We start from the raw sequence: 11,017 nt of genomic DNA, 5'->3' as shown, positions 1-11,017 counted from the left end.
TGGGTCTAGTCCATCACATGATTCTCCTAATGATGTGATCCCGTTATCAAGTAATAACACTTGCCTATGGTCAGGAAACCTTGACCATCTTTGATCAACGAGCTAGTCAACTAGAGGCTTACTAGGGACAATATTTTGTCTATGTATCCACACAAGTATTGTGTTTCCAATCAATACAATTATAGCATGGATAATAAACGATTATCATGAACAAATAAACATAATAATAACTAATTCATTATTGCCTCTAGGGCATATTTCCAACAGTCTCCCACTTGCACTAGAGTCAATAATCTAGTTCACATCACTATGTGATTCCAACGAATCCAACACCCATATAGTTCTGGGATCTGATCACGTCTTGCTCGTGAGAGAGGTTTTAGTCAACGGTTCTGAAACTTTCAGATCCGTGTGTTATTTACAAATCTTTATGTCATCTTATAGATGCTGCTACTACGTGCTATTCGGAAATACTCCAAATATCTACTCTACTATATGAATCCGTTTCACTACTCATAGTTATTCGGATTAGTGTCAAAGCTTGCACTGACGTAACCCTTTACGATGAACTCTTTAGCACCTCCATAATCGAGAAAAATTCCTTAGTCCATTAGTTACTAAGGATAACTTTGACCGTTGTTCAGTGATTCAATCCTGGATCACTCTCTGTACCTCTTAACAGACTTGTGGCAAGGCACACATCAGGTGCGGTACACAGCATGGCATACTGTAGAGTCTACGGCTAAGGCATAGGGGACAACCTTCGTCCTTTCTCTTTCTACTGCCGTTGTCGATCTTTCGAGTCTTACTCATATTCACACCTTACAACACAGCCAAGAACTCTTTTTTTGTTGATCTATTTCGAACTCCTTCAAGAACTTGTCAAGGCATGCATTTCATTTGAAAGTTATGTCTAGCATTTTGATCTATCTCCATAGATCTTGATGATCAATGTTCAAGTAGCTCTATCCAGGTCTTCCTTTGAAAAACTCCTTTCAAACAACCTTTTATGCTTCACATAAATTCTATACTTTTGATCAACAATATGTCTACCACATATACTTTATCAGAAATACTATAGTGGTCCCACTCACTTCTTTGGAAATACAAGTTTCTCATAAACCTTGTACAAACCCAAAAGCTTTGATCATCTCATCAAAGCGTATATTCCAACTCCTAGATGCTTGCACCAGTCCATAAAGGATAGCTGGAGCTTTGCATACTTGTTAGTATCTTTAGGATCGACAAAACCTTCTGGTTGTATCACATACAATCTTTCCTCAAGGAAATCGTCGAGGAAACTATGTTTTGACATTCTATGTGCAATATTTCATAAATAATGCAGCAACTACTAACATAATTCTAACAAACTTTTAGCATCGCTACGAGTGAGAAAGTCTCATCATAGTCAACTCTTTGATCTTGTCGAAAACATCTTTGCGACAAGTCGTGCTTTTCTTAATAGTGACTTATCACCATCATCGTATGTCTTCCTTTTAAAAATCCATCTTTACTCAATAGTCCTACGACCATCAGGTAGCTCTTCCAAAGTCTACACTTTGTTTTCATACATGGATCCTCTCTCGGATTTCATGGCTTCCAGCCATTTATCGGAATCCGGGCCCACCATTGCTTCTCCATAACCCGTAGGTTCATTGTTGCTCACCAACATGACCTCCAAGACAGGGTTACAGTACCACTCTGTAGTAGTACGCGACCTTTGTCGACCTACGAGTTTTGTAGTAACTTGATCTGAAGCTCTAATGATCACTATCATCAGCTTCCACTTCAATTGGTGTAGGCGCCACAGGAACAACTTCCTGCGCCCTGCTACACACTGGTTGAAGTGACGGTTCAATAACCTCATCAAGTTCCACCACTCTCCCACTCAATTCTTTCGAGAGAAACCTTTCCTCGAGAAAGGATCCGTTTCTAGAAACAAACACTTTGCTTCCGGATCTGAGATAGGAGATATATCCAACTGTTTTGGATATCCTATGAAGATGCATTTATCCATTTTGGGTTCGAGCTTATCAAACTGAAACCTTTTCACATAAGCATCGCAGCCCCAAACTTTCAAGAAACGACAGCTCAGGTTTCTCCAAACCATAGTCTATACTGTGTCATCTCAACGGAAATACATGGTGCCCTATGCAAAGTGAATGCGGTTGTCTCTAATGCATAACCCATAAACGATAGTGGTAATTCGATAAGAGACATCATAGTATGCACCATACCAAATAGGGCGTGGCTATGACGTTCAGACACATCATCACACTATGGTGTTCCAGGTGGCATGAACTGCGAAACAATTTCCACATTGTCTTAACTGCGTACCAAAACGCGTAACTCAGATATTCATCTCTATGATCATATCGTAGACTGTTTATCCTCTTGTCACGACGATCTTCACTCTAAAATAGCTTTGAACTTTTCAATATTTTAGACTTGTGATTCATCAAGTAAATACTCCTGTATCTACTCAAATCGTCAGTGAAGTAAGAACATAACGATATCCACTACGTGCATCAACACTCATTGGACTGCACACATCAAAAATGTATTAGTCCCAACAAGTTACTCTCTTGTTTCATGTGGCATGATCTGCATGTCTCAAGTGATCCAAAATCAAGTGAGTCCAAACGATCCATCCGCATGGAGTTTCTTCATGCGTTTTACACCAACAGGTATGGTTTGCATGTCTCAAACGTTTCAAAAATGAGTGAGTACAAAGATCCATCAGCATGGAGCTTCTTCATGCATTTTACACCAACATGACTCAAGTGGCAGTGCCACATCTAAGTGGTACTATCATTATTACTTTGTATCTTTTGGCACTAATATTATGAACATGTGTAACACTACGATCGAGATTCAATAAACCATTGAAGGTGATTATTCAAGCAAATAGAGTAACCATTATTCTCTTTAAATGAATAATTGTATTGCAATAAACATGATCCAATCATGTTCATGCTTAACGCAAGCACCAAATAACAATTATTTAGGTTTAACACCAATCCCGATGGTAGAGGGAGCGTGCGACGTTTGATCATATCAACCTTGGAAACACTTCCAACACATATCGTCACCTCGCCTTTAGCTAGTCTCCGTTTTATTCCGTAGCTTTCATTTCGTGTTACTAATCAGTTAGCAACCGAACCGGTATCCAATACCCTCGCGCCACTAGGAGTACTAGTAAAGTACACATCAACATCATGTATATCAAATATACTTCTTTCGACTTTGCCAGCCTTCCTATCTACCAAGCATCTAGGGTAGCTCTGCCTCAGTGACCGTTCCCCTCATAACAGAAGCACTTAGTCTCGGGTTTGGGTTTAATATTGGGTCTCTTCATTAGTGCAGCAACTGTTTTACCGTTTCACGAAGTATCCCTTCTCGCCCTTGCCTTTCTTGAAACTTAGTGGTTTCACTAACGATCAACTATTGATGCTCCTTCTTGATTTCTACCTTCGCAGTGTCAAACATTGCGAATTGCTCAAGGATCATTATATCTATCCTTGATATGTTATAGTTCATCACGAAGCTCTCACAGCTTGGTGCCAGTGACTTTGGAGAACCATCACTATCTCATCTGGAAGATTAACTCCCACTTGATTCAAGCGATTGTCGTACTCACACAATCTGAGCACACACTCAACGATTGAGCTTTTCTCCTTTACTTCACGGACAAAGAATCTTGTCGGAGGTCTCATACCTCTTAACAAGGGCACAAGCATGAAATCACAATTTCATCTCTTTAGAACATCTCTTATGTTCCATGACGTTTCAAAACGTCTTCGGCGCCTTGCTTCTAAGACATTAAGTATTTTGCACTGAACTATCGTGTAGTCATCAGAAAACGTGTATGTCAGATGTTCACAACATCCACAGATGATGCTCGAGGTGCAGCACACCGAGTGGTGCATTAAGGACATAAGCCTTTTGTGCAGCAACGAGGACAATCCTCGGTTTTACAGACTCGGTCCGCAAAGTTGCTACTATCAACTTTCAACTAAATTTTCTCTAGGAACATATAAAAATAGTAGAGCTATAGCGCAAGCTACATCGTAATTCGCAAAGACCATTAGACTATGTTCATGATAATTAGTTCAATTAATCATATTACTTAAGAACTCCCACTCAAAAAGTGTATCTCTCTAGTCATTTGAGTGGTACACGATCCAAATCCACTATCTCAAGTCCGATCATCACGTGAGTCGAGAATAGTTTCAGTGGTAAGCATCTCTATGCTAATCATATCAACTATACGATTCATGCTCGACCTTTCGGTCTCATGTGTTCCGAGGCCATGTCTGCACATGCTAGGCTCGTCAAGTTTAACCCGAGTGTTCCGCGTGTGCAACTGTTTTGCACCCGTTGTATGTGAACATTGAGTCTATCACACCCGATCATCACGTGGTGTCTCGAAACGATGAACTGTAGCAACGGTGCATAGTCGGGGAGAACACAATTTCGTCTTGAAATTTTAGTGAGCGATCACCTCATAATGCTACCGTCGTTCTAAGAAAAATAAGGTGCATAAACGGATTAACATCACATGCAATTCATAAGTGACACGATATGGCCATCATCACGTGCTTCTTGATCTCCATCACCAAAGCACCGGCATGATCTTCTGTCACCGGCGCCACACCATGATCTCCATCAACGTGTCGCCATCGGGGTTGTCATGCTACTCATGCTATTACTACTAAAGGTACATCCTATCAATATAGTAAACGCATCTGCAAGCACAAACATTAGTTTAAAGACAACCCTATGGCTCCTGCCGGTTGTCGTACCATCGACGTGCAAGTCGATATTAACTATTACAACATGATCATCTCATACATCCAATATATCACATCACATCGTCGGCCATATCACATCACAAGCATACCCTGCAAAAACAAGTTAGACGTCCTCTAATTGTTGTTGCATGTTTTACGTGGTGACCATGGGTATCTAGTAGGATTTTATCTTACTTACGCAAAAACCACAACGGAGATGTTTGAAATGCTATTTAACCTCATCCAAGGACCTCCTCGTTCAAATCCGATTCAACTAAAGTTGGAGAAACCGACACTCGCCAGTCATCTTTGAGCAACGGGGTTGCTCGTAGCAATGAAACCAGTCTCTCGTAAGCGTACGAGTAATGTCGGTCCGAGCCGCTTCGATGCAACAATACCGCGGAATCAAGAAAAGACTAAGGAGGGCAGCAAATCGCACATCACCGCCCACAAAAAATGTTGTGTTCTACTCGAGATGACATCTACGCATGAACCTAGCTCTGATACCACTGTAGGGGAACGTCGCATGGGAAACAAAAAAATTCCTACGTGCACGAAGACCTATCATGGTGATGTCCATCTATGAGAGGGGATTTCCGATCTATGTACCCTTGTAGATCGCATAGCAGGAAGCGTTAAGAAACGCGGTTGATGTAGTGGAACGTCCACACTGTTGGAAATATTCCCTAGAGGCAATAATAAAATGGTTATTATCATATTTCCTTGTTCATGATAATAGTCTATTGTTCATGCTATAATTGTATTAACAGGAAACAGTAATACATGTGTGAATAAATAGATCACAATGTGTCCCTAGCAAGCCTCTAGTTGGCTAGCTCGTTAGTCAATAGATGATCATGGTTTCCTGATCATGGGCATTAGATGTCATTGATAACGGGATCACATCATTGGGAGAATGATGTGATGGAAAAGACCCAATCCTAAGCATAGCACTAGATCGTATTGTTCGTATGCTAAAGCTTTTCTAATGTCAAGTGTCTTTTCCTCCGACCGTGAGATTGTGCAACTCCCGGATACCATAGGAGTGCTTTGGGTGTATCAAACGTCACAACGTAACTGGGTGACTATAAAGGTGCACTACGGGTATCTCTGAAAGTGTCTGTTGGGTTGGTACGAATCGAGATCAGGATTTGTCACTCCGTGTGACGGAGAGGTATCTCTGGGCCCACTCGGTAGAACATCATCATGAGCTCAATGTGACTAAGGAGTTAGTCACACGATGATGTGCTATGGAACGAGTAAAGAGACTTACCGGTAACGAGATTGAACAAGGTATGGGTATACCGACGATTGAATCTCGGGCAAGTTCTATACCGACAGACAAAGGGAGTCGTATACATGATTGATTGAATCCTTGACATCGTGGTTCATCCAATGAGATCATCATGGAGCAAGTGGGAGCCACCATGGGTATCCAGACCCCTCTGATGGTTATTGGCCGGAGAGGTGTCTCGGTCATGTCTGCCTGTCTCCCGAACCCGTAGGGTCTACACACTTAAGGTTCGATGACGCTAGGGTTATAGGGAATTGCTATACGAGGTTACCGAAAGTTGTTCGGAGTCCCGGATGAGATCCCGGACGTCACGAGGAGCTCCGGAATGGTCCAGAGGTAAAGATTGATATATAGGACGGATGGTTTCGAACACCGGAAGTGTTTCGGGCATCACCGGTAACGTACCGGGACCACCGGGACCACCGGAGGTGGCCCCGGGGGTCCACCGAAGGGGGGAAACGACCCCGGGAGGTAAGATTGGCCAAGTGGGGGAGGGAACCAGCCCCTAGGTGGGCTGGTGCGCCTCCCCACTCAGCCCAATGCGCAGGGGAGAGGGAAGGGGGGCAAACACTAAGCCAGGTGGGCCTAAGGCCCACCAGGGGTGCGCACCACCCCTCCTCCGTGCCCTGGCCGCTGCCCCCTCTCCCATCTGGGGCTGCCGCACCCCTTGGGGGTGGGAACCCTAAGGGATGCGCCCCCTCCCCCTCCCCCTATATATAGTTGAGGTTCCAGGGCTGTTTCGCGCATGGTTTTCTCTCTCTCGGCACAGCCCTGCCCTTCTTCCTCCTCCTCTGTGTCGGTGCTTGGTGAAGCCCTGCCGGGAGACCTCGTCTCTCCATCGACACCACGCCGTCGTGCTGCTGGAGTTCTTCCCCAACCTCTCCCTCCTCCTTGCTGGATCAAGGTGCGGGAGACGAGTATATACATCAACTCGTCATCACCGAGCCGTGTGGGTCACCGGCTTGACCCTGCTATGGAACTTGCAAGGGCCGTAGAGCATGGTCTCGAAGGATTACTTGGCCTACCATGACTGCTTGCCTTCGTTGGTGCGTTGGCGTCGGCTGGTGCCTTGGCCATCGGCCATGTGCCCATCCTTGACGGCCACGACATGTCGGGTGCTCTATCGAGCATCCGGTTGGTCGACCTTGCGCTTGCCTTGATCCGGCTGGGATCGGCCGGCGGCCGGGGCAGAAACCGGCTTAGACACAGTCGGCTTGCCGGCCCCGTCAACAATTACGGGGAACTTCATGGAAGACTCGGCCATGGCGTACTGGTCGACGACGGCCATCAGTTGCATGAGGGTGGAGGGTTCCTGGCGCATGAGCTTGTGCTTGAGAAGGGTGTCATCTCGGCAGTCGTCGATGAAGTATTGGATCGCCTGCACTTCATGGACGCCCTCGCAGGAGTGGCAAAACTCGGTCCATCGCTTGAGGTAGTCGCGGAGCGGCTTGGCTGGGCCCTGCATGAACAGGGCGAGTTGTCGGGGCTGACTAGGGCGCTTGTACGTGTCGGTGAAGTTGCGTACAAATGCCTCCTAGAAGTCCAGCCAGCCGTTCACACTGTCGGCCGACAGGCTATTAAGCCAGGACGGGCCAAGCCGAGCAGCATGGGGGGCGCATAGCATAGGTCTACGCGCTTGTTGACGCCGGCGATGCCGACGGCGGTGGTGTAGTCGGCCAACCAATCCTCGAGCTTGGTTGAGCCATTGTACTCGGGGGTGTCGCGGGGCAAGGTGAAGCCCTTGGGGAAAGGATCCTTGAGGATATGCGGCCAAAGCACAACGGGCCGGCAGTACTTTCCTCCTCGGCGGCGCGGGACTTGGCGGACACTCCAGGCGAAAACGCGCATCCTGGTCGTCAAGCTGGCGTATGCCAATGCGCTCGCTCGCCGGTGCGCGTGGTGCTGCCGACTGGTCACGCTCCTTGCACCAGCCGATTCATGCCGACTCGCGGTTGCCCCGACCAGCTGGCACCCGCACGCGGCTGTTGACAACCAATGGGCTATGGTCCCGCCGGCCGACTGCCCCGGTGGCGGTTTGCGTTGCCAGGTGAAGATGCCTTGTTCGTCTCCCACCGGCCGGTTGTGGGCTGGCATGCGTTGTCGCGGGTCCTTGAACGGGAGATAGTTGGGCCCCGGGACGACTCCACCTGTTGCGCATTAGCGGACTCTATGAGTACGCAGATGCGCTCCTGCTGTGCTTTGAGGGCCGGACCCTCGAGCCCTTCCAGCTCGCCGATGGCAGCCTGCGCAGCTCGCATATTCTTGACACGGGTATCATAGATGGGGCGGCCGCCTGCCAGCTCCTGGCCGACGGCGCCGCCACGACGTCTCACGTGGGCTATCCAGCTGGGCCCAAGGGCAGCTGGCGTGAGGCCATGGGCCGCATTGAACTCGCGCCGAGTGGTCTCAAACTCGCACTGGGTCGCCTACAACGCATCCGCCTCGTGTAGAAACTACAGGCGGTTGGCATCAAGCTCTTGGGTGGCGACCGCGGGGTCGGCCACCGGTGGGATGGGGGTGCAGAGCGTGTCCATCCCCGTGCAAATCGGGGTCCGATATCTGGATGTACCGCCGTGCAAGGCGGCGCTGAGGACCTCCATACGATCGCATAGATCGTTGATGATATGGGAAAGGTCGCTATTGCCGGCTGGCGGCAGCTCGTTGCAGCTGAGCACCTCGGTGGGGTAGCTCTCGGCAACGAACGCAACGAGATGCGATGCGAACTGAAGGACATGATGGAGCTATCAACGGGGAAGTCCGCGTCCTCGAGATGGCGGGCATTGTCGTTGATACAGTCGAGCGCGTCGTAGCGCACGACCAAGCCGTGAGCCACACGCTGGCCAGAAGGGGTGAAGGGTCTTCCCCGGAACGTCACTCCTGTCGGCATCGCTGTCGGCCCCACGGTGGGTGCCAACTGTCGTGATATTTCCAGGACAGATGCCATGGGGTGGCTTAACTCGTGGTTTCGGGCCAATGGGCGCCGACGGCATCTCGGAACGGGTGCAGGCGCAACACACATGGCACCGGTTTACCCAGGTTCAGGGCCCTCTGATGAGGTAAAACCCCTAGTCCTGCATGTGTGACTATATGGGAATCACAATACAAATGTGCTCCTTGAGCTGTTCGTGAGGGAGGAGACGGAGCTCTGGCGGCCGGTCTCGCTACCTCAATGGCGTGGTGTATTTCTCTCTACGTGTCTGTGTGGTTCATGGTCTGCCTTTTCTCTTTGTCCGAACTCTCTCTCCAATGGGCTTAGGACGAGGCTTTATAGTGTAGCCGGTGGTATATTGCTAAGAGCGGGACAGAAGGTGGGGGCCGTCTGCCAGCCTCTCAGGTTGGCTGCAGGGCCCGCTGGCTGTCAAGTCTTGTCGCGGGGCCTGCCGGACGTGTGCATCAACGGCTCATGCGCCGAGTCATTTGGGCGCATGCGCATCGGGGATCGGGGCTACAGGGCCTCCCCGCCTGGTCGGTGTCGGTGATGACTAGCGCCTTGTAGCCATGCTGACCCCATCACCATTATGATGTGGTCGCGCCACGCATGTCAGCAAGTATTGCTGCCGTTATGTCCTCTGATTATTTGTCTTGTCTTGTCTTCGTACGATGGTACGGTCGGATGGAACGAGAGCCGGCCATCCGGCTGGCGACAGGCCTGCCGGCCAGACGAAGCCCGCTACGTGGCCCGACATGGGTCGTCCCAATGAGCCGGCTATCATGAGCCGGCCAGGTTCGCGTTGGCCGAATAGGACGGCTACTACCAGCTAGCGAGGTTCGCGTTGGCCGAATGGGTCGGCTATTGCCAGCCGACTTGGGGGGGGCCAGGTGATATGTCCCAAACGTATCTATAATTTCTACTTGTTCCATGATCTTTTGGGTGACATTGTTATCTGTTTTGCTACACTTTTATATCTTTTTACGCATATTTGGACTAACCTACTAACTCAGTGCACCCAGTGCCAGTTTCAATCTGCTGATGTCTTTTTTGCAGGAGCTTTTACCCAAATTTCCATAGCTCCAAAAATCCTGAGGAAAATATATAAAAATCAGCGTGACGGAAGCTTCGAGACGCCCGAAGGAGAGCCGGAGGGGGCCACCTCTCACCCAGGCGGCCTGCCCGCGCGGCCTACGGGGAGGCCGCGCCAAGAGGCCGCCTGAGCAACTCGGACCACCCCTGGTGCCCTCCTTTGGCCTATATTTAGCCCCCGTTGAGGAAACCCTGATTCCGGAACCCTTTTCTCGAGAAGCAATTCCGATCTCCGCCGCCATCACCGACAAGTTTCGGGGGGTAGAATTCCTGTGCCGGCACCCTGCCGGGACGGGGAAGTGCCCCCGGATTCATCTCCATCGACGTTGCTTCCTCCCTCCATGAAGCGGGAGTAGTTCCTCCTCGGGGCTGAGGTCTTATACAGTAGCTATGTGGTTAATTCTCTCTCTCATGATGTGATCTTGATTGTGATCATGCGCTATGTTAATCTAGCACTACTGGAATTGAGAAATTTGCCATCTGCCATGCATTTGCCGTCTGCTGACGCATGGCAAAGATCCTCTTTGCCGTCAGCTGGCACAAAGCAGACGACAAAGAGGTTGCTGATGGCAAAGGTTTTATTTGTCGTCGGCCACCTCTTTGCCGTCTGCTGACGCATGGCAAAGGCCCCGGAGGCGGACGGCAAAGAGAACCCGGACGGCAAAGGGGTGCCACCCTAACGGCCGAAGCCCGCCCCACCCACCCACCCCTTTGTCGTCCGCCTCCCAGCTTCTGCAGACGGCAAAGGGGGGCTCCCCCTAACGGCACCCAGCCCCCACCCCCGCTCCCCTAACGGCACGCTCCCCCTCGATCTCCTGCCTCATCTCGCGCGCGCCCCTGCCCACTACAGCACCGCCGCCACCACCCCCTTCACTGCTCCGGCCCACCGCCGCCGCCCTCCTCCCTGCG

The sequence above is a fragment of the Hordeum vulgare genome, chromosome 2H (assembly GCF_904849725.1).
Source record: "Hordeum vulgare subsp. vulgare chromosome 2H, MorexV3_pseudomolecules_assembly, whole genome shotgun sequence".
In the NCBI taxonomy this organism is placed as follows: domain Eukaryota; kingdom Viridiplantae; phylum Streptophyta; class Magnoliopsida; order Poales; family Poaceae; genus Hordeum; species Hordeum vulgare.
Note: the sequence above shows the minus strand (reverse complement) of the source record.